Raw genomic sequence first — 25,220 nt, forward strand, 5'->3', positions numbered from 1 at the left:
GTCTGATGGCAGCAGTGAAGAAGCTGTTCTTGAGTCGGTTGGTACGTAACCTCAGACTTTTGTACCTTTCTGATGGAAGAAGGTGGAAGACAGTATGTCTGGGGTGCATGGGCCACCTGAAGGTGAAATATTCCCCTCAATCTCCTTTACAGACAGAACACCAGGTTAAAGTCCAACAGGTTTATTTGGAATCACAAGCTTTCAGAGCGCTGCACTCACCTGATGAAGGAGCAGCGCTGCGAAAGCTCGTGATTCCCAATAAACCTGTTGGACTTTAACCTGGTGTGTAGACCTTTTACTGTGTCCACCCCAGTCCAATGCCAATATCTCCATATCATCCCTTTACAGATATCATCTGGAAAAGCTTAATAGCCTCCATTCCAAGCAGTTGCGATAAATGGTCTGTTTTTCCGAAGAAGAATAGTCGGTTGTGTATTGGTGAAGAATTGAAAGAAAAAAGGACAGTACAGCACAGAAACAGGCCCTTCGGCCCACCAAGCCTGCACCAGTTACATTATCCTATATAGACCAACCACCTGTATTCCTCTATCCTTCAGCTTTTCTGGTATTACAGCTGCTGTGATCATTGGGTCAGAAAGTGCGTGACTATGCTGACAAGATTTTCTGGGCTGCCACCAAATTGCTATTCCTGATAACAATGCAGCTTGAATTGGGTGTATGTTTGTTTAGTTCATGCAGGTGCTTGCTCGCTCGCAGACTGAAGAAGAATCATCTTGGACTGAAAACATTCTCTCGCCACTCATGCTGTCAGACTTGCTTCAGTGTTCCCAGCAGTTTATTTTTATTTCCCATTTCCAGCATCCACAATATCCCTCTGTGACTGGATCCTGAACTTCCTAGCCCACAGACCGCAATCAGTAAGGATAGGCAACAACACCTCCTCCACGATCATCCTTAACACTGGTGCCCCATAAGGCTGTGTTCTCAGTCCCCTACTTACTCCTTATACACCTGCGCGGCCAAATTCCCCTCCAATTCGATTTTCAAGTTTGCTGACGACACCACCGTAGTGGGTCGGATCTCAAACAATGACGAGACAGGAATGAGATAGAGAATCTGGTGAACTGGTGCGGCAACAATAATCTCTCCCTCAATGTCAACAAAATGAAGGAGATTGTCATCAACTTCAGGAAGCGTAATGGAGAGCATACCCCTGTCTACATCAACGGGGATGAAGTAGAAATGGTCGAGAGCTTCAAGTTTTTAGGTGTCCAGATCACCAACATGGCCCTGGTCTCCCCATGCTGACACTATAGTTAAGAAAGCCCACCAATGCCTCTACTTTCTCAGAAGATTGAGGAAATTTGTCATGTCAGCTAGGACTCTCACCAACTTTTACAGATGCACCATAGAAAGCATTCTTTCTGGTTGTATCACAGCTTGGTATGGCTCCTGCTCTGCCCAAGACCGCAAGAAACTACAAAAAGATCGTGAATGTAGCCCAATCCATCACGCAAACCAGCCTCCCATCCATTGACTCTGACTACACTTCCCACTGTCTCGGAAAAGCAGCCAGCATAATTAAGGACCCCCGTGCGCCCCGGACATTCTCTCTTCCACCTTCCTCTGTGGGGAACAAGATACAAAAGTCTGAGGTCACGTACCAACTGACTCAAGAACAGCTTCTTCCCTGCTGCCATCAGACTTTTGAGTGAATCTACCAGGCGTTAAGTTAATTTTCCTCTACACCCTAGTTATGACTGTAACACTACAATCTGCACCCTCTGCTTTCCTTCTCTTTGATCCCTATGTATAGCGCACAAGAAACAATATTTTTCACTGTTTACTGATACATGTGACAATAATACGTCAAATCATTTTTACTTTTATCGTTATGTTTGCAGTGACTGGTTGAATAATTGACCTTGGTTTGGATGCCTCGTCTTTCAAATTTTTTGGGACACAGACATGGTTGGTTTTAGAGTGCATCTCACTTCCAAAGAGCAAGAGGAAGTTTGCGGGACCGAGGGGAAAAAGCAGGAGAGTGGGACTTACTGAGGCCTCGCAAAGATATAGCATGGACAGAATGGACTGAACGGCCTCCTTCTTTTCTGCAACTATTCTGGGATCCTTAGCTTGCTCTGCCAACCCAAAGGGCAGTCAAGAGTCAGAGACATTGGTGTTGGACTGGGATCATAAACGGTATAGACCCAGGCTGGGTAATGACTGCAAATTTTCATCCTTAATGAACATTCATGGAGCAGTTGGCTTTTCCTCTGGCAATGAATTCCACAGATTCACCACCCTCTGGCTGAGGAAACCTTATCTCGGTTCCAAAGGGTCGTCCCTTTACTCTGAGGCTTTGTCCTCGGATCCTTGTCTCTCCTACTAATGGAAACATCTTCCCCATGTCCTATGGTGCCTAAAGAACCACGAGGTAGGCTTGCTAACTTTGATCACTGGGAGTTCTTTATTTTAGGTGCTCCCTGTTCCACAGTCAAACCTAAGATTGCTTAATCGGGTCCCACACTGGGAGGAGCTAATCCCCAGGGGTCACCTGACCCATGCTCTTAAAGGGGCAGTATACACCCCAAACTCCAACATACAATATATACATACATTACAGCTTCATAGTCATTTTTACTGGTGCCACCTTTGGAAAGACCTCAAGTTCTCAAGCTGCCCTGGTGGGGTTTGAATTCGTGTTGACTTGATTGTTAGTTGAGCCCTCTGAATTTCTATTCCAGTGACACAAACACCACAATATTCTATCCATTAAATTGTCTTTCACCAATCAAAGCAGAAGTAAAGGCAAGCGGCTGAAACATAGCCCCTTAATTACAAAAAATAAAGTATTGACCCCCCAAAAAAGTTACTCATCTCATTAAACCTGCTCTTTCCATGGGAAGGCAGCGGCGTAGTCACTGGACCAGAGATCCAGGCTAATGCTCTGGACCAGAGATCCAGGCTAATGCTCTGGAAACATGCATTCAAATCGATTTAAATTCAATTAATAATTTTGGAATTGAAAACCAGTCTCGGTAATGGTGACCATGACAACTATCATCAATTGTTGTAAATGCCCATCTGGTTTGTTGACCTTAGGGATGGAAATGTGCTGTCCTCACCCATATACGTGGTCACCTTACATGTAGTTGACTCTCAACTGCCCTCTGCAAGGTCAATGAGGCTGCAGGGCAGGCCTCTGCCATACACCAACCACAAGGACACTCTGAGGGCTTCACTGAGGAGAGCTCGGAGATCGTATTCCTGGGAGAGGCTCATCCAAGATGGCTGCATGTGCCACAACAAGGGGAGACAGTGGTTTAGTGATAATGTCAGTGTTAAGAGTCACTGGCCCAGCCATCCAGAGGCCCAGGCTAATGCCCTGGGGACTTGGGTTCAAATCCCACCATGGCAGCCATTGGAATTTAATGAAATACTAAAGGTGACCATGACAATTATCGTCGATTGTTGTAAAAGCCCATATGGGAAGGAAATCTGCCATCTTTACCTGCTGTGGCCAACAGACCCAGAGCAATGTGGTTGACCCCAAAGCTACCTACTGAAGTGGCGTAACAAAACCACATTCTGCTGCACATTCTTCTTTTTCAGACAACAATCCAATTCCCTCTTGAATGCCTCGATTAAACCTGCCTCCACCACAAGGTCATTCAAGTTGCCATACTCGCTGCATTAAAATGTTTTTCCTTTTGCTATTGCCTCTTTTTCAATTATCTTTTTGATTTGATTTATTATTGTCACATGCATTAGTAAAGAGTGAAAAGTATTGTTTCTTGCACGCTATACAGACAAAGCATACCGTTCATAGAGATGGAAAGGAGAGTGTGCAGAATGTAGTGTTACAGTCATAGCTAGGGTGTAGAGAAAGATCAATTTAATACGAAGTAGGTCCATTCAAAGATCTGATGGCAGCAGGGAAGAAGCTGTTCTTGAGTCGGTTGGTATGTGATCTCAGACTTTTGTATCTTTTTCCTGACGGAAGAAAGTGGAAGAGAGAATGTCTGGGTTGCGTGGGGTCCTTAATTAAGCTGGCTGCTTTGCCAAGGCAACGGGAAGTGTAGACAGAGTCAATGGATGGGAGGCTGGTTTGCATGATGGACTGGGCTGCATTTATGACCATTTATAGTTCCTTGCGGTCCAACTTAAATCTGTGCCCTCTCATTCTCGATCCTGCCGCCATTTTTGTCCTATCTACTCTGCCCAGAAGTACAAACATACAACTTAGGAGCAGGAGTAAGCCATTCGGCCCCTCGAGCATGCTCCGCCATTCAATAAGATCCTCAACCTCACATTCCTACCTTCTCCCGATAACCTTTCACCCCTTGTTAACCAAGAATCTATCTAACTCTGCCTTCAAATTATTCAAAAACTCTACTTCCACTGCCTTTTGAGGAATAGAGTCCCAGAGACTCTCAACGCTCTGAGAGAAGAATAATTCCCCTCATCTCTCATCGCCACACCTTATACTTGCAGGAAGTGAGACAATTGAAGGAGAAATTAAGTGAAGGAACAAGTTCAGCTTAGGTGGAGGAGAGCGACGGTGGAGGGGGATTGTTCAGGTCGCTGCTCAGGGAAGAAGAGGAGAGATCCCAGACCATCCTGGTGGGGGATGAGGTGTAGAAGGATTGCGTGTCCAGAGTGACGAGGAGGTGTTTAGAGCTGGGGAAGTAGAAACGGTTTATGTAACGTAGGGAATGAGAGGAATCATGAATGTAGGTGAGAAGAGACTGGAAAGGGGAGAGAGGTTAGAGTCGAAATAGGAGGAAATGAGTTCAGTGGGGCAGGAACAAGCTTAGTTGGGCAGTCCTGATTGTGGATTTTGGGAAGGAGGTAGAAGTGGGCTACACAGGATTTGAGGACTATGAGGTTGGAAGCTGTGGAGGGAAGATCTCCAGAGGCGATTAGGTCAGTGACTGTCCTGGAAACAGTTCGATGGCAAAGTCATGGTCCGGGGGAGGTAGGAGGAAGTTGGCACTCACCCTCTGCGAGTAGCGGTCAGTATGCCAGATGACAACAGCACCACTTCGACCCCTTGTTCTAGATTCTCCCACAAGAGGAAACATCCCCACTGTCAATAACCCTCAGGATCTTAAAGGTTTTTGATCAAGTTGCCTCTTACTCTTCTAAACTCTAGTGGATACAAACCTATCCCTCTCCAACCTTTCCTCAAAAAAATAACACACCCATTCTTGGTATTGGTCTAGTAAAGCTTCTCTGAACTACTTCTAATATATTTACAATCTTCCTTAAATAGGGTGACCAATGTTGTACGCAGTACTCCAGGTGTGGTCTCACCAATGTTCTGCAAAACTGAAGTAGAATCTCCCTACTTTTGTAACCAATTCCCCTCACAATAAATAACATTCTATTACGTTTCCCCTCACGATTTTGAACACCTCTATCAAATCACCCCTCAACTTTCTTCTCCAAGGAAAGCAGTCCCAACTTCTCCAACCTCATCCCTGGAACAATTCTCGTGAATCTTCTCTGCACCCTCTTTAATGCCTTCACATTCTTCCGAGAGTGTGGCTTGAGTGCAATACCCAGTTGAGGCCAAACCAGTTGGGCATCAGGGTGGCACAGTGGTTAGCACCGCTGCCTCACAGCACCAGCGACCTGGGTTCGATTCCCAGGCTTGGGTGATTGTCTGTGCGGAGTCTGCACGTTCTCCCCGTGTCTGTGTGGGTTTCCTTCGGGGGGGAGGTGCTCCAGTTTTCTCCCACAGTCTGAAAGACGTGCTGGTTAGGTGCATTGGCCATCCTAAATTCTCCCTCAGTGTACCCGAACAGGCGCCGGAGTGTGGCGGCTAAGGGATTTACACAGTAACTTCATTGCAGTGTGAATATCAGCCTACTTGTGACAAATAATAAACTAAAACTAAACTAACCAGTATTCTGTATAATTTCAATATAACTTTCTTGCTTTTTCACATGACGGGTCTATTAATAAAGCCTGGGATGCCGTATGCTTCATTAACTGCACTCTCAACCTGTCCTGCCACCTTCGATAATTTATTCACATATACATTCCTGTCCCTCTGCTCCTGCGGCTTCTTTAGAATTGTCACTGTACTTGAAGATAGTGTTGAAATGAATTGATTAAACTAAAGAGGCTTCACCCAGTGGTGTGAAGAAATCACAGGACTGATGCCCCCATCATACCAAATCCCTGCACCCAGTGATGGAAAGACTGATTGAAGATTGATTCTAACGAGCCAGGCCAATGGTGGTGGGCAAAGATTTTGTTATTCTGTATTGGGATTGGGCATCTCTGCCAAGGCCAATGTTTGACCATCCCTAACTGCCCTTGAACTGGGTGGCTTGCGAGGCCATTTCAGAGAGCAGTTATGAGTCAAACACTTGTGGGTCTGGCGTCCAAGTGTTGGCCAGACTGGCTAAGGATGGCAGATTTCCTTCCCTCGAGACCATTAGTGAACCAGATGGGTTTTGCAACAATGGATGCAGGTTTCATAGTAACCAATACTGAGACTGACTTCATATCCCCGAGTAATTAATTAAATTCAAGTTTCACCAGCCGCCCTGGTGGGACACTTGTCCCCAGAACATTAGCCTGGGCCTCTGGATGACTGGTGCAGAAACATTAGCACATCACCAGTACACCACCACCTTCTCTCTAAAGGTAAGAGCTAGCAATAGATTATGGTAATCGTGCCAAAAATTAGAGCACTTTGCAATGTTTCTATACCAGTTCTTATCATGAATAACATCAGGGGTAACAAGTGCACAGTTACAAAACAAGTCAGTAAGAATTCCAAGAAGGAACTTGGGCGGCACAGTGGTTAGCACTGCTTCCGCACAACTCCAGGGGCCTGGGTTCGATTCCCGGCTTGGGTCACTGCCTGTGTGGAGTTTGCACCTTCTCCTCGTGTCTGCGTTGGTTTCCTCCAGTTTCCTCCCACAGTCCAAAGATGTGTGGTTTAGGTTGATCGGCCATGCTAAATTTCCCCTTAGTGTCCTAGGATGCATAGGTTAGAGAGATTAGCGGGGTAAATATGTGGGGTGACAGGGATAGGACCTGGGTGGGATTGTGGTTGGTGCAGACTTGATGGGCCGAATGGCCTCCTTCTGCACTGTAGGGTTTCTCTGAATCCGGGAGAAGTTTACTCACGCAGAGATTGGGAGAATGTGGGACTCGCTACCAAAGGAGTAAATAAGGTGAATAACATTGATGCACATCAGAGGCTGCTCAGTGATTGAAGCGGGAGAGGGGAAACAAGGTTATACCAATAGAGTGAGTTGAAAAACGATGGAAGAAACCCGTGTGGAGTAGAAACGCCAAAATGGACAAGCTGAGACAAATGAGGCAGTTTCTGTGCTGTAAATTCTATCCAATGGTCTCAAACCTGCCATAGGCAGCGGGGCTTTAAGACTGTGTGAATTGGGCATCTACCTGCCAACAGCCATTTGACTTCCCAAAGGTAATTTATTATATGGGACACTTTACAACATTTTGGCTGAAAGGGTGTCGTTTGAGTGCTATAATCTTCCCACATAGGCTTCAGGATAATTCATTATGTGAAAAGAGAGACCTGTATCCGTAGAGCACTTTACACAACCTGAGGACATCACGACGCTCTTCAAAGCCAATGAGGCATTTTCCATATATAGAAATCAAGAAGTGCTGGGAACACTCAGTGGCTCTGGCAGTATCTGTGGAGAGCGGGTCTGGCAGTATCTGTGGAGAGTGGGTCTGGCAGTATCTACAGAGAGCGGGTCTGGTTGTATCTGCGGAGAGCGGGACTGGCTGTATCTGCGGAGAGCGGGACTGGCTGTATCTGCGGAGAGCGGGTCTGGCAGTATCTGCGGAGAGCGGGACTGGCTGTATCTGCGGAGAGTGGGTCTGGCAGTATCTGTGGAGAGCGGGTCTGGCAGTATCTGTGGAGAGTGGGTCTGGCAGTATCTGTGGACAGTGGGTCTGGCAGTATCTGTGGAGAGTGGGTCTGGCAGTATCTGTGGAGAGCGGGTCTGGCAGTATCTGTGGAGAGCGGGTCTGGCAATATCTGCGGAGAGCGGGTCTGGCAGTATCTGTGGACAGTGGGTCTGGCAGTATCTGTGGAGAGTGGGTCTGGCAGTATCTGTGGACAGTGGGTCTGGCAGTATCTGTGGAGAGTGGGTCTGGCAGTATCTGTGGAGAGTGGGTCTGGCAGTATCTGTGGAGAGCGGGTCTGGCAGTATCTGCGGAGAGCGGGTCTGGCAGTATCTGCGGAGAGCGGGTCTGGCAGTATCTGCGGAGAGCGGGTCTGGCAGTATCTGCGGAGAGCGGGTCTGGCAGTATCTGCGGAGGGCGGCTCCGGCAGTATCTGCGGAGGGTGGATCTGGCTGTATCTGCAGAGAGCGGGTCTGTCAGTATCTGCGGAGAGCAGGTCTGGCTGTATCTGTAGAGAGTGGGCTTGGCTGTATCTGCAGAGAACGGGTCTGGCTGTATCTGCGGAGAGCGGGCCTGGCTGTATCTGCGGAGAGCGGGTCTGGCAGTATCTGCGGAGAGCGGGTCTGGCAGTATCTGCGGAGAGCAGCTCTGGCTGTATCTGCAGAGAGCAGGTCTGGCTGTATCTGCAAAGAGCAGGTCTGGCTGTATCTGCAGAGAGCAGGTCTGGCTGTATCTGCAGAGAGCGGGTCTGGCTGTATCTGCAGAGAGCGGGCCTGGCTGTATCTGCGGAGAGCGGGTCTGGCTATATCTGCGGAGAGCGGGTTTGGCTGTATCTGCGGAGAGCGGGCCTGGCTGTATCTGCGGAGAGTGGGCCTGGCTGTATCTGCGGAGAGTGGGCCTGGCTGTATCTGCGGAGAGTGGGCCTGGCTGTATCTGCGGAGAGCGGGCCTGGCTGTATCTGCGGAGAGCAGCTCTGGCTGTATCTGCAGAGAGCAGGTCTGGCTGTATCTGCAGAGAGCAGGTCTGGCTGTATCTGCAGAGAGCGGGTCTGGCTGTATCTGCAGAGAGCGGGCCTGGCTGTATCTGCAGAGAGCGGGTCTGGCTATATCTGCGGAGAGCAGGTTTGGCTGTATCTGCGGAGAGCGGGCCTGGCTGTATCTGCGGAGAGTGGGCCTGGCTGTATCTGCGGAGAGTGGGCCTGGCTGTATCTGCGGAGAGTGGGCCTGGCTGTATCTGCGGAGAGCGGGCCTGGCTGTATCTGCGGAGAGCGGGTCTGGCAGTATCCGTGGAGAGCGGGTCTGGCAGTATCCGTGGAGAGCGGGTCTGGCAGTATCCGTGGAGAGCCGGTCTGGCAGTATCCGTGGAGAGCCGGTCTGGCAGTATCTGCGGAGAGAGAGTGTGGGATTTTCCGTGGCTCCCGCCACATTGGCCACCAGGGATCATCTGACCCTGCCACTGTCACCAGGGTTTCTGAGCCCCACCCCCTCCAACCGATGGGAAACCCACAGCAGGGGTTGATCGTTGGTGGGTCCGGAAAATCCCATCAGCCGGAACAGCCGGAAAATTGTGACCAATGTTAATTGGGGAGAGGGAGGGGGTGTGTGATTTTCTCGCCACCCCACGGCCTATTGACTGTACCTGCCTGACGGTGGGTATGTGCCATCGGAGGACCAGATGATCACGCTGGTGTGAACTGCTGGCAACCTCTGGCCAATGGTTCCGAGTCTGATATGATGGGAATGATCATAGAATCCCAACAGTGCAGAAAGAAGTCATTCAGCCCATCAAGTCTGTACTGTTTCTCTGACAGAGTTTCTTACCCAGGCCCTCTTCCCTGCCCTATCCCTGTAACCCCACACATTTATCATGACCAGACTGCCTAACCTACACATCCTGGGACACTATAAGGGGCAATTTAGCATGGCCAATCCCCATGCCCTGCACATTTTTGGACTGTGAGAGGAAACCCACGCAGACATGGGGGCGAACGTGCAAACTCTACACGCATAGTCACCCAAAGCCGGAATTGAACCTGCGTCCCTGGTGCTGTGAGGTAGCAGTGCTAACCACTGTGCTACCGTGCCATCCGTGCCGACTCTTCTTTGGAACTAAGAGTACTTTTTATGAAAGGGGTGACAGTAACGTGGTTGCAGTGTGGGCTGCTGTTAGATATTTACCAGCGGTGTAAATACAGGAGTGTTTTTTTTCTTGTTAAATTTGTAATCTATACTCATCTTCATGGAACAAAATAAACAGCTCGGAGAGTGTGCCTCAGTGTTTCATGAGGGATTCAAGCGAGGTATAGCCTTGATAGTCTTGAACAAACTGCAAAATTCCTTTTTTTTTGCGCTGCTTCTCATTCTTGGCTTCCACCCATATCCTGAGGGGGTTTCAGAGCTAAAGTGAAAGTGTGAAACTGTCATTTGCCATTAAACATGGGCTGTCATAAATAAAATTGTCTTGATGCAAATCTGCAATGGGGCTGTATGTTGGAATTACAATGTGTGCTTTTAACTTTCCCTCACTGCCAAGGTCGTTTTTTTACCTGAAGTCACACCAGTAATCGAGCCTTTCGATTCTTCACCAGGCTGTGGACAGAGAGGGTCCGTGGGGTTGATGTTCGGGTGATTTGTTGCAGAAGGATTTATCAGGGATTCTGAAGCGTGCCCAAAATCTGATCACTCACTCAGGGAAAGCACTCACTCTCCCTCCATAGAATTCCCACAGCGCAGGTGGGGGCCATTCAGCCCATTGAGCCAGCACTAACAACAATCCCACCCAGCCCCTATCCCAGTAACCCCACATATTTATTTGATTTGATTTACTATTGTCACATGTATTAACATACAGTGATAAGTATTGTTTCTTGCGCGCTATACAGACAAAGCGTACCGTTCATAGAGAAGGAAAAGAGAGATGCAGAATGTAGTGTTACAGTGTTTACCCGGCTAATCTCCCTAACCTACACATCCTGGCACACTAAGGGGCAATTTAACATGGCCAATCAACCTGACCTGCACATCTTTGGACTGTGGGAGGAAACTGGAGCACCCGGAGGAAACTCACGCAGACATGGAGAGACCGTGCAAAGTCCACACAGTCACCCGAGGTTGGAATTGAACCCTGGTCCCTGGCGCCGTGAGGCAGCAGTGCTAACCACTGTGCCACCGTGCTGCCCACTCACTCTCCCTCCATTGAATCACAGAATCACAGTACAGAAGGAGGCCATTTGGCCCATTAGGCCTGCACCGACTCTCTGACAGACCATCTTACTAGGCCCACCCACCGCCTTATCCCTTAACCCCAAGCATTTACCCTGCTAATCCTCCTAATCTGCATATTTTTTGGACACTGATTTGCAATTTTGCACGGTCAATCCACCTAACCTGCACATCTTTGAACTGTGGGAGGAAACCGGAGCACACGGAGGAAACCCACCCAGACACAGGGCGGCACAGTGGCACAGTGGTTAGCACTGCTGCCTCACAGCACCAGGGACCCAGGTTCGATACCAGCCTCAGGTCACTGCATGTGGGGAGTCTGCACGTCCTCCCCGTGTCTGCATGGGTTTCCTCCGGCTGCTCCAGTTCTCCCCCATAGTCTGAAAAACATGCTAGTTAGGTTTGATTTGATTTTATTTATTATTGTCGCATGTATTAACATACATATTGTTTCTTGCATGCTATGCAGATAAAGCATACCGTTCATAGAGAAGGAAACAAGGGAGTGCAGAATGTAGTGTTACAGTCATAGCTAGGGTATAGAGAAAGATCAACTTAATGCAAGGTAAGTCCATTCAAAAGTCTGAGCAGCAGGGAAGAAGCTGTTCTTGAGTCGGTTGGTAAGTGACCTCAGACTTTTGTATCTTTTTTCAACGGAAGAAGGCGGAAGAGAGAATGTCCGGAGTGCATGGGGCTCTTAATGATGCTGGCTGCTTTGCCGAGGAAGTGGGAAGTGTAGACAGAGTCAATGGATGGGAGGCTGGTTTGCGTGATGGATTGGGCTACATTCATGACCTTTTGTAGTTCCTTGCGGTCTTGGGCAGAGCAGGAGCCAGACCAAGCTGTGATACAACCAGAAAGAATGCTTTCTATGGTGCATCTGTAAAAGTGTATTGGTGCATTGGCCATTCTAAATTCTCTCTCAGTAAGGATGCTTCCACTAGTGGGAGAGACTAGAACTCAAGGACACAACCTCAGAGTGAAGGGGCGCTCCTTTAAAACTGAGATGAGGAGGAATTTCTTCAGCCAGAGGGTGGTGAATCTGTGGAACGCATTGCCACACAGAGGGCTGTGGAGGTCAGGTCATTGAGTGTCTTTAAACCATAGATAGATCGGTTCTTGATCAATAAGGGGATCATGGGTTACGGGGAGAAGGCAGGAGAATGGGGCTGAGAATCATATCAGCCATGATTGATTGGATCAGACTTGATGGGCTAAATGGTCTAATACTGCTCCTATGGTCTTACCCAAACAGGCACCGGAGTGTGGCAACGAGGGGAATTTCACAGTAACTTCATTGCAGTGTTAATGTAAGCCTACTTGTGACACTAAACGTGCAAACTCCACAGAGACAGTCACCTAAGGCTGGAATCAAATCAGGGTTCCAGGTATCAGCGCTCCATTTCCACCCTGCTTTCTGAGCACAGAGCAATAGTAGTTATGGGAGATTCCATTGGGGGGTTCAAAAGAGAGCTGGACACCTGTTTGAAAGTGTTGAATTTAGAGGGCTACAGAGATACGGCTGGAGCATGAGACCAGCTGGGTAGCTCTTTCGGGAGCCGGGACAGACACGATGGGCCGAATGGCCTCTTTCTTGCTATCAAAATTTGTCATCCCATGATTTATTTGTCCAGTAGCCTAGGTGATTTGAACTCAAACTTTACTGTGGTCAGATATTAAATTCAACACATCAAATATGCTAACTTGTGGTTAGCATCAGAAAAACTTGCTAGGTTGTTCGGCAAGTCCAATGAGTTAGAGTCATAGAGGTTTACAGCATGTAAACAGGCCCTTTGGCCCAACTAGTCCATGCCGCCTCATTTTTTAAACCCCTAAACTAGTCCCAATTGCCCGCATTTGGCCCATATCCCTCTATACCCATCTTACCCATGTAACTATCTAAATGCTTTTTAAAAGACAAAATTGTACCCGCCTCAACTACTGCCTCTGGCAGCTTGTTCCAGACACTCACCATCCTCTGTGTGAAAAAATTGCCCCTCTGGACACTTTTGTATCTCTCCCCTCTCACCTTAAACCTATGCCCTCTAGTTTTAGACTCCCCTACCTTTGGGAAAAGATATTGACTATCTAGCTGATCTATGCCCCTCATTATTTTATATTCCTCTATAAGATCACCCCTCAGCCTTCTATGCTCCAGAGAAAAAAGTCCCAGTCTATCCAACCTCTCCTTATAACTCAAACCACCAAGTCCCAGTAGCATCCTAGTAAATCTTTTTTGCACTCTTTCTAGTTTAATAATATCCTTTCTATAATAGGGTGACCAGAACTGTACACAGTACTCCAAGTGTGGCCTTACCAATGTCTTGTGGAATTTCAACAAGATGTCCTGTATTCAATGTTCTGACCAATGAAACCAAGCATGCTGAATGCCTTCTTCACCACTCTGTCCACCTTTGACTCTACTTTCAAGGAGCTATGAACATGTACCCCTGAGTTGAGGGAGGAAAGGAATTTGCCCCTTGCCGCCAGTCCGTTCTCCACTTGAGTCTAGTCCACATTTACATCGTTGATTCTTAATGTCCTTTGAAGTGGGCGAGAAATCAGTTCGGTTGTACTCTCCAACCTCGTCCCAGATTACCCTTCTGTGCAGAAGGAGGCCATTCAGCCATTGAGCACCAACTCTCTAACAGTGTATCTTATCCAGGCCCACCACCCTGTCTTATCCCCATAACTCCACACATTTACCCTACTGATTCCCCTAACCTACCCATCTTTGGACATTAAGGAGCAGTTTAGGATGGACAATCCACCTAACCTACACATAGAATCATAGAGTCCTACAGGGCAGAAGGTGGCCATTCAACCTATCGAGTCTGCACCGACCACAAGCTCACCCGGGTCCTATCCCCATAACCCCATGCCTTTACCCTGCTAGACCCCCTGAAACTAAGGGGCAATTTATTTGGAGTGAGGGAGGAACCAGAGCACCCGGAGGAAACCCACGCAGATACGGGGAGAATGTGCAAACTTCACACAGTCTCCCAAGGTGGGAATCGAACCCTGGTCCCTGACACTGCGATGCAGCAGTGCTGACCACTGTGTCGCCGTGCCAACCATAGACTTTGACGGGAGAGCTGATTGGTGGTGATTTTTAACCTGAGGATCACCACACCTCAGGTAAGGGGGAAGGTTAAGAAGGCTGGGCCTTCATGAATAACCTCTCTTACCTAACATCATCATGATAAAGGGACCTCAGAGGTAAAGCAGACCTGCCCATCACCTTCTCGAGTTTGTCGAAGAGGAGATAATAATGTCTCCTGAATGTTGCCCACATTTTGGGAAGAGTCTTCATGAGAATGTGGATGTTTGCACTCCGATAACCAAGCTTCAGAGCGACAGGAATAATATGTTGTCTCTTCCTGGAGCAGCCTTGTTGCTGTTTTCCGCTAGAATTACATTGTTGAGGATCCAAACTGAGTATTAAATAACTTTTAAAGATTATTTTATTAGTGTCACAAGTAGGCTTACATTAACACTGAAATGAAGTTACTGTGAAAATCCCCTCGTCGCCACACTCCGGCACCTGTTGGGGTACACTGAGGGAGAATTTAGCACAGCCAATGCACCTAACCAGCACGTCTTTCGGACTATGGGGGGAAATCGGAGCACCCGGAGGAAACCCATGCAGACACGGGGAGAACGTGCAAACTCCACACAGACAGTGACCCAAGTCGGGAATCGACCCCCAGGTCCCTGGCGTAGTGAGGCAGCAGTGCTAACCAATGTGTCACTGTGCCACCCATTCTGCCCATGCGAATTAAGTCACTAAAGTCACCCTGATTATTCAGCCTTCTGAACTCCTCTCTTTTACCAGTTACAATCTCATTGAAAGGCAGAACAGGCCTGAGGAGCTGAATGACCTACTTTTCGTACATTCCTCTCGAAAGGGAGTCTGTAATAACCTTACCGAGGCCAGTTCTCCGTCACCTATCACCCGTTTATTTACAGTGTTACCTGAATGCCAATCCAGGTCTATAGAGTACAGATCGGTGCCGAGTCTTTTGACTCCTTGCCTGAATAGTGCCAGCTGGATTTAAACCCTCCTGCTGCTCCTTTCCTACTGGACCGGCCTCCACTCATCCAATAGGGGGCGCTCGTATTCAATGAGGCTCACGGGGAGATCTATTGATAATTCCCCGTGGCCATCAGAACAGATTCCAAGAATTTTGTGCAGACTTTGAGCTGTGTATCACACACTTAGCTTCAGAGGTCCTCTATGATCAGTTTAAGTCCTGTCTTTTTCCACACCCACATGCTATCACCTGCAAACACAAAGTGTGCACCACTGCCCAATCCCATCTCTCTCAATCCCTCCACTGCCTCTGTGTTTTCAGGTTGCTTATCCGATATCCAGTTCTTTGATGAGCCACATTTTTCTTCAAGTTGGATGAGTGAAGTGGCGCAGTGGTTGGCACTGCTGCCTCACAGCTCCAGGGACCTGGGTTTGATTCCCGGCTTGGGTCCCTGTCTGTGCGGATTTTCCCTGTGTCTGCGTGGGTTTCCTCCGGGAGATAAATTGCCCCTTAGTGCGTAGGTTAGAGGGATTAGCAGGGTAAATATGTGGGGTGATGGGGATAGAGCCTGGGTGAGATTGTTGTTGGTGCAGACTCGATGGGCCAAATGGCCTTCTTCTGTACTGTAGGGATTCTATGAAGCCATCATTTTAAAAAAATGTTTCTCGATCACCAATTCCATTCATCTCCCCAATCATTGTCTCAGGCAGAACCACATTTGTCACAGTCCCAGCATCCAGCTCAGCACAGCGCTGAACCTCCAGCCCCATATCCTATCCGTCATGATGACCACTGGCTGTCACATTCGTAACAACGACTTCTAAAATATATTAATTCAAGGGACATGAGTAGCAGCGGCTAGAGCAGCATTCGTTGCTTCATTGCCCTTGAGAAGGTGGTGGTGAGCTGCCATTTGGAACTGCTGCAGTCCACATGGTGTAGGTACACCCACAGTGCTGTTAGGGAGGGAGTTCCAGGATTTTGACCCATTGACAATGAAGGAATGGCGATATATTTCCAAGTCAGGATGGTGAGTGACTTGGTGGGAAACCTTCAGGTGATGGTGTTCCCATGTATCTGTTGCCTTTGTCTTTCTAGATAGTAGTGATTGTGGGTTTGGGAGATGCTGTCTAAGGAGTCTTGTTCCTACAGTGCAGTTTGTAGATGGTACACACGTTTGCCGCTGTTCGTCGGTGATGGAGGGATTGAACATTTGTGGAAGGGGTAGCTGATGCGCGATTGATTCACACGGGAGGCTAGGACGTACCCGGGAATAAAGGCTTTTATTCACAACAAGATTGGAGCACACTACTTAACAATACTATCCCAGACTAAGGGCTACTAGGAAGTAGCAGTGACCTTTATACTCCTGTAAGAAGGCGGAGCCGAACGGAGTGTACCACATAAACAATAATAACAGGTGGAACACCCAAACCCTAACCCCAACAGTAACAAGAGTAACATATGTACAAGTACCCATCGTGGTAACCAGCTATGGTTCACCACAGTAGCAATCAAACGGGCTGCTTTGTTCAGGATGGTGTTGAGTTTCTTGAGTATTGTTGGAGCTGCACTTCTCCAGGCTAGTGGAAAGTATTCCATTCCATTGGGTGGCACAGTGATTAGCACTGCTACCTCACTGTGCCAGGAGCCCGGGTTCAATTCCGGCCTTGGGTGACTATCTACATGGAGTTTGCACGTTCTCCCCGTGTCTGCATGGGTTTCCTCCAGGTGCTCCAGTTTCCTCCCACAGTCCAAAGATGTGCAGGTTAGGTGGATTGGCCATGATAAATTGTCCATTAGTCTCAGGGGGTTAGCAGGGTAAATACGTGGGGTTATGGGGATAGGGCCTGGGTGGGATTGTTGTCAGTGCAGGCTCAGTGGTCTGAATGGCCACCTTCTGCACTGTAGGGATTCTATGATCACATTCCTGACTTGTGCCTTTTAGATGTTGGACAGGCTTTGGGGAGTTAGGAGGTGAGTTACTCACTACAGGATTCCTAGCCTTCGACCTGTTCTTGTAGCCATAGTATTTAAATGGCTAGTCCAGTTCAGTTTCAGGTCAGTGGTAACTCAGTGGTGTTGATAGTGGGGGATTCGGTGATGTCATTGAATGTCAAGGGGCAATGGATAGATTCCCTCCTGTTGGAGATGGTCATTGTCTGGCTCTTGTGTAGCATGAATGTTACTTGCCACTTATTTGCAAGCCTGGATATTGTCCAGGTCTTGCTGCAATTGGTCGATTGCTTCAGTATCTGAAGAATCACGAATAGTGTTGAATATTATGCAATCATCAGCAACATCTCCACTTCTGACCTTATGATGGAAGCAAGGTCATTGATGAAGCAGCTGAAGATCAGTGGCTCTCCTAAGGGACTCCTGCAGTGATGTCTTGGAACTGAGATGACTGACCTCCAACAGCCACAACCATTTTCCTTTGAGCTAGGTATGATTCCAACCAGCAGAGAGTTTTCCCCTGATTCCCATTGATTCCAGTTTTGTTAGGGCTCCTCGGTACCGCGCTTGGTCAAACGCTGCCTTGAGAGACTAAGGAAATTTGGCATGTCTGCTACAACTCTCACCCACATCTACAGATGCATCAAAGAGAGCATTCTTACTGGTTGTATCACAGCTTGGTATGACTCCTGCTCTGTCCAAGACTGCAAGAAACTACAAAGGGTCGTGAGTGAACCCCAGTCCATCACTCAAACCAGCCTCCCATCCATTGACGCTGTCTACACTTCCCGCTGCCTCGGAAATTCAGCCAGCGTAATCAAGGACCCCACCCCATAATCAAGGACATACTCTCTTCCACATTCTTCCATCGGGAAAAAGTTACAAAAGTCTGAGATCAAATACTAGCCGACTCAAAAACTGCTCCTACCCTGCTGCCATCAGACCTTTGAATAGACCTATCTAATATTAAATTGATCTTTCTCTATACCCGAGCTATGACTGTAACACTACATTCTCCACTCTCTCCTTTCCTTCTCTATGAACGGCATGCTTTTTCTGTATAGTGCACAAGAAACAATACTTTTCGCTACATATTAATACATGTGACAATAGTAAATCAAATCCCTCTTGAGTTCAGCTCTTTTGTCCATGTTTGAACCAAGGCTGGAATGAGGCCAGGAGCTGAGAGATCCTGGCGGAACTCAAAATAAGCATCCATGAGCAGATTATTGCTGAGCAAGTGCCGCTTGATGGCAGTGTTGCTGGCCCCTTCCATCCCTTTACTGATAATTGAGAGCAGACTGATGGGACAATGATTGGCCGAGTTTGATTTGTCCTTTCTTTTGTGTACTGGACATACCTGGGCAATTTTCCAAATTGCCGGAGAAATGCCAGTGTTGTAGCTGCACTGAAACAGCTTGGCTCGGAGTGCAGCAAATTCTGGAGCATTTTGTCAGGACCCATAGTCTTTGCAGTGTCCAGCGCCTTCAACCATTTTCTTGATATCATGTGGAGTGAATGGAATTGGTGGAAGACTGGCATCTGTGATGCTGGGGACCTTCAGAGGAGGAGGTCAAGATGGATCATCCACTTGACACTTCTGGCTGAAGATTGGTGCAAATGCGTGACCTTACTTTTTGCACAGAAGTGCTGACTCCCCCATCATTGAGAATGTGGGATACTTGTGGAGCCCCCTGAGTTGTTTAATTGTCCACCACCATTCACAACTGAATGTGGCAGGACTGCAGAGCTTAGATCATTGGTTGTAGAATCACTTATTCTATTACTTGTTGTTGGATTCTTTTGGCATGTGAGTAGTCCATGTGTTGAGCTCTATTCCTGAATTTCTTTTTCTACTATGGAGTTTCCAATGGGAGTGAAAATGTGCAAACATTATTAATTCCACATCGTCAAAGGTCAAGTTGCCCCCTCAGATGTTAAGGAAAGCATTAATTGGGGATTCAAGAGTATATTGGGGAGGCAATGGCCTCATGGTATTATCGCTAGACTATTAATCCAGAAACTCAGCGAATGTCCTGGGGACCCGGGTTCGAATTCTGCCACGGCAGATAGTGGAATTTGAATTCAATACAAAATATCTGGAATTAAGAATCTACTGATGAAACCATTGCCGATTGTCGGAAAAACCCATCTCGTTCAGTAATGTCCTTTAGGGAAGGGAATCTGCCGTCCTTATCCGGTCTGGCCTACATTTGACTCCAGAGCCACAGCAATGTGGTTGACTCTCAACTGCCCTCTGAGCAAGGGCAACTAGGGATGGGCAATAAATGCTGGCCTAGCCAGCGACGCCCATGTCCCACGAAGCTTGGAGGGTATACGGGCCAGAGAGAGAGGGCTGCAGCTTGACAGTCCTGGTTCCTCCAAGCATGTCAGAAGAACAGGGTCACTAAGAAGGAATAATAAAGGATATTGAGAGAGAGAGCAAAGAAAGTGATTTGTGATATAGATAGCTCATGAGTGTAAATAACCATACCAGCAGTCACCATGGGTAAATAGCTCTATGAATTGAAATTTCTGTAACTTCAGCGATTCCAAGAGATGGAGTGTTTGTGCTCCAAGTAATATTTATGGTTCATCTTGCTGTTTTATTAAGTTTGTCATTTTATGTTTACAGTACAGCTTCAAGCGATTATCTTAGAATAAACATTTGTTTATTCTCAAGAGCTTGAGTCATAATAGCAAACTGTTGCGAAAAAAAGAGCAATAAGTTCAATTCACAGCCAAAATAATTTCCCTATTGAGAAGGTTGTAAAACCGCCCGTTGTTTGCGAGTAGTGTGTGAAAACCCAAGGAGGTATAACACACTCTGCCAAAATATATCACTGATCATGCAAAATATATGATAGTTACGCTAATAAATATATTCGGTGATTTTTGCCTTCACAGCCTTCCGTAGTAGAAAATTCCACAGGTTCACCACCCTCTGAGTGAAGAAGTTTCTCTTCATCTCAGTCCCAAATGATCTATCCCATATCCCGAGATTGTGACCCCTTGTTCGAGACCACCCTCCCCCACCCCCCCCCCCCCCCCCCCCCCCCCCGCCACCCTCCCCAGTCAGAGGAGACAACATCCCAGCATCCAATCTGTCCAGCACTGTCAGAATTCTATACATCTCAGTGAGGTTTCCCCCTCATCCTTCGAAACTCCAGTGAATTCTGGTCTAGTTGACCCAATCAATCCTCACATGACAATCCTGCTACCCCAGGAATCAGTCCAGTGAACCTTTGCTGCACTCCCTCCATGGCAAGCATACCCTTTTTTGGGCAAGGAGACCAAGATCCAGTACTCCAGGTGTGGTCTCACCTGTATAGCTGCAGTGAGACATCCTTGCTCCTGCACTCAAGTCTTGTAATGAAGGCGAACATACCATTTGCCTTCCTAGCTGTACCTGCATGCTTGCTTTCAGTGACCTGTGTACAGGGACACCCAGGTTTCTCTTTTATTCCATTGTGGAATGTGGGCGTCGCTGGCTGGCCAGTATTTATTGCCCATCCCTAGTTGCCCTTGAGAAGGTGGTGGTGAGCTGCCTTCTTGAAACGCTGCAGTCCATGTTCTGTGGGTTGACCCAGCAACTGCGAAGGAATGGTGATATAGTTCCAAGTCAGGATGGTGAGTGACTTGGAGGGGAACTTACAGGTGGTGGTGTTCCTATATATCTGCTGCCCTTGTCCTTCTAGATGGAAGTGGTCGTGAGTTTGGGAGGTGCAGCCTAAGGATCTTTGGTGAATTACTGCAGTGCATCTTGTATATAGTTCACACTGCTGCTACTGAGTGTCGGTGGTGAAGGGAGTGGATGTTTGTGGATGTGGTGCCAATCAAGCGGGGCTGCTTTGTCCTGGATGGTGTGAAGCTTCTTGACACCATCCCTTTGGATGTCAACATTTCTGTGACGATTGTCCCTTTAAGGATCAAAGGATCAATCTGCAGAGTAAAGGTCACATGATCCAGAAAACCTATCGTAGAGCAAGGGTGGGGGGGAGGAGTGGGGGTGGTGGTGGGAAGGGGGAATCACCCTGGTGAGCTCTGGTTTCTATTCCAGAACCTTCTCGGGAGCTGATTGGCAGCCATGAGGCTATAAGCATCTGCATAGCCTTTACCCGTAAATAAGCGTGTTGTTGTTTTTCCCTTAACCGGTGAACAAGAGTTTCCCAATCTATCACCAGGGGCAGCATGGTGGCACAGTGGTTAGCACTGCTGCCTCACAGTGCCAGGGACCCGGGTTCAATTCCCGGCTTGGGTCACTGTCTGTGTGGAGTTTGCACGTTCTCCCCGTGTCTGTGTGGGTTTCCTCTGGGTGCTCCGGTTTGCTCCCACAGTCCAGAAATGTGCTGGTTAGTGCATTGACCCAAACGGGCGCCGGAGTGTGGCGACTAGGGGAATTTCACAGTAACTTAAGAACATAAGAACATAAGAAATAGGAGCAGGAGTAGGCCATCTAGCCCCTCGAGCCTGCCCCGCCATTCAATAAGATCATGGCTGATCTGACGTGGATCAGTACCACTTACCCGCCTGATCCCCATAACCCTTAATTCCCTTACCGATCAGGAATCCATCCATCCGCGCTTTAAACATATTCAGCGAGGTAGCCTCCACCACCTCAGTGGGCAGAGAATTCCAGAGATTCACCACCCTCTGGGAGAAGAAGTTCCTCCTCAACTCTGTCTTAAACCGACCCCCCTTTATTTTGAGGCTGTGTCCTCTAGTTTTAACTTCCTTACTAAGTGGAAAGAATCTCTCCGCCTCCACCCTATCCAGCCCCCGCATTATCCTATAAGTCTCCATAAGATCCCCCCTCATCCTTCTAAACTCCAACGAGTACAAACCCAATCTCCTCAGCCTCTCCTCATAATCCAAACCCCTCATCTCCGGTATCAACCTGGTGAACCTTCTCTGCACTCCCTCCAATGCCAATATATCCTTCCTCATATAAGGGGACCAATACTGCACACAGTATTCCAGCTGCGGCCTCACCAATGCCCTGTACAGGTGCATCAAGACATCCCTGCTTTTATATTCTATCCCCCTCGCAATATAGGCCAACATCCCATTTGCCTTCTTGATCACCTGTTGTACCTGCAGACTGGGCTTTTGCGTCTCATGCACAAGGACCCCCAGGTCCCTTTGCACGGTAGCATGTTTTAATTTGTTTCCATTAAGATAGTAATCCCATTTGTTATTATTTCCTCCAAAGTGTATAACCTCGTATTTCTCAACGTTATACTCCATTTGCCATATCCTCGCCCACTCACTCAGCCTGTCCAAATCTCTCTGCAGATCTTCTCCGTCCTCCACACGATTCACTTTTCCGCTTATCTTTGTGTCATCTGCAAACTTCGTTACCCTACACTCCGTCCCCTCCTCCAGATCATCTATATAAATGGTAAACAGTTGCGGCCCGAGTACCGATCCCTGCGGCACGCCACTAGTTACCTTCCTCCAACCGGAAAAACACCCATTTATTCCGACTCTTTGCTTCCTGTCGGATAGCCAGTCCCCAATCCACTTTAACACACTACCCCCAACTCCGTGTGCCCTAATCTTCTTCAGCAGCCTTTTATGGGGCACCTTATCAAACGCCTTTTGGAAATCCAAAAACACCGCATCCACCGGTTCTCCTCCATCAACCGCCCTAGTCACATCTTCATAAAAATCCAACATGTTCGTCAAGCACGACTTTCCCCTCATGAATCCATGCTGCGTCTGATTGATCGAACCATTTCTATCCAGATGCCCTGCTATCTCCTCTTTAATAATGGATTCCAGCATTTTCCCTACTACAGACGTTAAGCTGACCGGCCTATAGTTACCCGCCTTTTGTCTCCTTCCTTTTTTAAACAGCGGCGTAACATTAGCCGTTTTCCAATCAACCGGCACTACCCCAGAATGCAACGAGTTTTGATAAATAATCACTAACGCATCCACTATTACCTCTGACATTTCTTTCAATACCCTGGGATGCATTCCATCCGGACCCGGGGACTTGTCCACCTTCAGTCCCATTAGTCTACCCAGCACTGCCTCTCTGGTAACATTAATTGTATTAAGTATTTCTCCTGCTGCCAACCCTCTATCGTTAATATTTGGCAAACTATTTGTGTCCTCCACCGTGAAGACCGACACAAAAAACTTATTTAAAGACTCAGCCATATCCTCATTTCCCACTATTATCTCCCCCCTCTCATCCTCCAAGGGTCCAACATTCACTCTAGCCACTCTATTCCTTTTTATATATTTATAAAAACTTTTACTATCATTTTTTATATTAATTGCTAGCCTAGCTTCATAGTCTATCCTTCCTTTCTTTATCGCTTTCTTAGTCTCTCTTTGTTGTTTCTTAAATTTTTCCCAATCACTTGTTTCTCCACTATTTTTGGCCACTCTGTACGCAGCTGTTTTTATTTTAATACTCTCCTTTATTTCCTTCGTTATCCACGGCTGGTTCTCCCTTTTCTTACAATCCTTGTTTTTTGCTGGAATATATTTTTGCTGAGAACTGAAAAGGATCTCCTTAAAAATCCTTATTACAATGTTAATGTAAGCCTTGTGACTAATAAATAAACTTTAACTTTAAGTAATATGTTGGAAGTGTGCTACAAACTGCACCAGTTGCCAGAAGAGAAGGAACAAGACAAGACAAGTGGGCCCCTGCCAACCTCCCCCTTTACTTTTCCTGTATTGCTATTAACATAATGCTCTGTTTCTGGCTATAGTTCAGGCCGCTTACATCATTCAAGTTTATCTCTGGTATCTTTCTGTATCTGGTAAATAATGGGAACCATTTGGCAGTACTATAGGAGTCGATTACAAAGGCACCACTTATAACCTTTAAAGTGTGTTGAGTATTCCAGACAGTTCAATAGGTTCAATACATGAGCACCTTTAATACCCTGTATTTGTGAAATCGAGCCTTTGTTTTGATAATTGGATTCATTCAAGACATCAGAATTGAGGGAAGGAGAGAGAGAAACGTACAATTGAAACTATCTGTGAATTCATAGGCTACTGTTTAATCCATAGTACCTGTTTGATGCCGGGCTGTTCGCTTCAGTTTGTTCCAACAATCAAATGAGGCTGAACCTATTCTGGCACGGATTGCATCATAGTGTTTCGAGCCTCCCTGTAGAGGCAGTGTGACAATCTATTCACTTCCTACTCCCACTGCGAGTCTGTGTAGGAAATTCGAGGACAACATTGGTAGACTCTCTAACCATTGGCGTTGAAGAGGCTCTTATAGTACTGCTTGAATTTCTAATATCTTATTTTACCATTAAAAAATGAAAGTTGCAGAACTGTCCCAGTAATGTCACAGCGTAGTAAATCACCACATTTTCACCCGTTAACTGCTTTTTCTTTTTAAGGTTCTCTTGTCTAGGTGGCACAGTGGTTAGCACTGCTGCCTCTCAGCATCAAGGACTCGGATTCAATTCTGACCTCAGGTGTGGAGTTTGCACATTCTCCCCATGTCTGCGTGGGTTTCCTCTGGGTGCTCCGGTTTCCTCCCACAGTCCAAAGGTGTGCAGGTTAGGTTGATTGGGCATGATAAATTAAGCCTCAGTGTCAGGGGGATTAGGACTGTAAGTATGTGGGGTTACGGGGATGGGACCTGGGTGGGATTGTTGTCGGTGCAGGCTCGATGGGCCTAATGGCCTCCTTCTGCACCGTAGGGATTCTATGATTCTACACATCCTTTTTTCCTCTTTATGGAATACAAAGTACTCATTGAACCAGCCTGTTATTTCCTAGTTACTCATTACAATGGTGCCTGCATCCATTTTTAATGGACTGGCATTCCTCTCCCACCCTGTCCAATCAATCCCCATAACTGGGTGATTTCTCAATCCCTGGAACCAACCTTGTAAACCTCTTTTGTACCCTCTCTAATGGGTTCACGTGCTTCCTATGGTGTGGCACCCAGAACTTAACCAATATTCCAGCTGAGGTCTAACAAGTGTCTTGTATAAGTTCAATATAACCTCCTTGATCTTGTACTCTATGCTCTTATTAATAAAGATGTGGAGATGCCGGCGTTGGACTGGGGTGAACACAGTAAGAAGTCTCACAGCACCAGGTTAAAGTCCAACAGGTTTATTTGGTAGCAAATACCATAAGCTTTCGG

Source organism: Mustelus asterias, chromosome 14 (assembly GCF_964213995.1).
Source record: "Mustelus asterias chromosome 14, sMusAst1.hap1.1, whole genome shotgun sequence".
Classification (NCBI taxonomy): domain Eukaryota; kingdom Metazoa; phylum Chordata; class Chondrichthyes; order Carcharhiniformes; family Triakidae; genus Mustelus; species Mustelus asterias.